Source organism: Bombina bombina, chromosome 4, assembly GCF_027579735.1.
Source record: "Bombina bombina isolate aBomBom1 chromosome 4, aBomBom1.pri, whole genome shotgun sequence".
Taxonomy (NCBI): domain Eukaryota; kingdom Metazoa; phylum Chordata; class Amphibia; order Anura; family Bombinatoridae; genus Bombina; species Bombina bombina.
Genome location: NC_069502.1, coordinates 13,007,741 through 13,010,614, shown reverse-complemented (window position 1 = coordinate 13,010,614; position 2,874 = coordinate 13,007,741).

Below are 2,874 nucleotides of genomic sequence, written 5' to 3'. Positions count from 1 at the left end.
CCATTGACAAGGTAAAAGAGTGTATCACAGTCCTTGGAGAGAGTGGACAAGGACCAACAAACACCAGCACAGCCCCATTGGAGCCATTTGACAAGGTAGAAGAGTGCATCACAGTCCTTGGAGAGAGTGGACAAGGGCCAACACAGCCCAATTGGAGCCATTTGACAAGGTAAAAGAGTGCATCACAGTCCTTGGAGAGAGTTGACAACGGCCAACAAAGGCCAGCACAGCCCCATTGGAGCCATTTGACAAGGTAAAAGAGTGCATCACAGTCCTTGGAGAGAGTGGACAAGGGCCAACAAAGGCCAGCACAGCCCCATTGGAGCCATTTGACAAGGTAGAAGAGTGCATCACAGTCCTTGGAGAGAGTGGACAAGGGCCAGCACAGCCCCATTGGAGCCATTTGACAAGGTAAAAGGGTGTATCACAGTCCTTGGAGGGAGAGGACAAGGGCCAGCACAGCCCCATTGGAGCCATTTGACAAGGTAAAAGAGTTCATCACAGTCCTTGGAGAGAGTGGACAAGGGCCAACAAAGGCCAGCACAGCCCCATTGGAGCCATTTGACAAGGTAGAAGAGTGCATCACAGTCCTTGGAGAGAGTGGACAAGGGCCAGCACAGCCCCATTGGAGCCAATTGACAAGGTAAAAGGGTGTATCACAGTCCTTGGAGGGAGTGGACAAGGGCCAGCACAGCCCCATTGGAGCCATTTGACAAGGTAAAAGAGTTCATCACAGTCCTTGGAGGGAGTTGACAACGGCCAACAAAGGCCAGCACAGCCCATTGGAGCCATTTGACAAGGTAAAAGAGTGCATCACAGTCCTTGGAGAGAGTGGACAAGGGCCAGCACAGCCCAATTGGAGCCATTTGACAAGGTAAAAGAGTTCATCACAGTCCTTGGAGGGAGTTGACAACGGCCAACAAAGGCCAGCACAGCCCATTGGAGCCATTTGACAAGGTAAAAGAGTGCATCACAGTCCTTGGAGAGAGTGGACAAGGGCCAGCACAGCCCAATTGGAGCCATTTGACAAGGTAAAAGAGTGCATCACAGTCCTTGGAGGGAGTTGACAACGGCCAACAAAGGCCAGCACAGCCCCATTGGAGCCATTTGACAAGGTAAAAGAGTGCATCACAGTCCTTGGAGAGAGTGGACAAGGGCCAGCACAGCCCAATTGGAGCCATTTGACAAGGTAAAATAGTGCATCACAGTCCTTGGAGAGAGTTGACAAGGGCCAACAAAGGCCAACACAGCCCCATTGGAGCCATTTGACAAGGTAAAAGAGTGCATCACAGTCCTTGGAGAGATTGGACAAGGGCCAGTACAGCCCCATTGGAGCCATTTGACAAGGTAAAATAGTGTATCACAGTCCTTGGAGAGAGTGGACAAAAGCCAGCACAGCCCCATTGGAGCCATATGACATGGTAAAAGAGTGCATCACAGTCCTTGGAGAGAGTGGACAAGGGCCAACAAAGGCCAGCACAGCCCCATTGGAGCCATTTGACAAGGTAGAAGAGTGCATCACAGTCCTTGGAGAGAGTGGACAAGGGCCAGCACAGCCTAATTGGAGCCATTTGACAAGGTAAAAGAGTGCATCACAGTCCTTGGAGGGAGTTGACAACGGCCAACAAAGGCCAGCACAGCCCCATTGGAGCCATTTGACAAGGTAAAAGAGTGCATCACAGTCCTTGGAGAGAGTGGACAAGGGCCAACAAAGGCCAGCACAGCCCCATTGGAGCCATTTGACAAGGTAAAAGAGTGTATCACAGTCCTTGGAGAGAGTGGACAAAAGCCAGCACAGCCCCATTGGAGCCATATGACAAGGTAAAAGAGTGCATCACAGTCCTTGGAGAGAGTGGACAAGGGCCAACAAAGGCCAGCACAGCCCCATTGGAGCCATTTGACAAGGTAAAAGAGTGCATCACAGTCCTTGGAGAGGACAAGGGCCAGCACAGCCCCATTGGAGCCATTTGACAAGGTAGAAGAGTGCATCACAGTCCTTGGAGAGAGTGGACAAGGGCCAGCACAGCCCAATTGGAGCCATTTGACAAGGTAAAAGAGTGCATCACAGTCCTTGGAGAGAGTTGACAACGGCCAACAAAGGTCAGCACAGCCCCATTGGAGCCATTTGACAAGGTAGAAGAGTGCATCACAGTCCTTGAGAGATGTGGACAAGGGCCAACAAAGGCCAGCACAGCCCCATTGGAGCCATTTGACAAGGTAGAAGAGTGCATCACAGTCCTTGGAGAGAGTGGACAAGGGCCAGCACAGCCCCATTGGAGCCAATTGACAAGGTAAAAGGGTGTATCACAGTCCTTGGAGGGAGTGGACAAGGGCCAGCACAGCCCCATTGGAGCCATTTGACAAGGTAAAATAGTTCATCACAGTCCTTGGAGGGAGTTGACAACGGCCAACAAAGGCCAGCACAGCCCATTGGAGCCATTTGACAAGGTAAAAGAGTGCATCACAGTCCTTGGAGAGAGTGGACAAGGGCCAGCACAGCCCAATTGGAGCCATTTGACAAGGTAAAAGAGTGCATCACAGTCCTTGGAGGGAGTTGACAACGGCCAACAAAGGCCAGCACAGCCCCATTGGAGCCATTTGACAAGGTAAAAGAGTGCATCACAGTCCTTGGAGAGAGTGGACAAGGGCCAACAAAGGCCAGCACAGCCCCATTGGAGCCATTTGACAAGGTAAAAGAGTGAATCACAGTCCTTGGAGAGAGTGGACAAGGGCCAGCACAGCCCAATTGGAGCCATTTGACAAGGTAAAATAGTGCATCACAGTCCTTGGAGAGAGTTGACAAGGGCCAACAAAGGCCAACACAGCCCCATTGGAGCCATTTGACAAGGTAAAAGAGTGCATCACAGTCCTTGG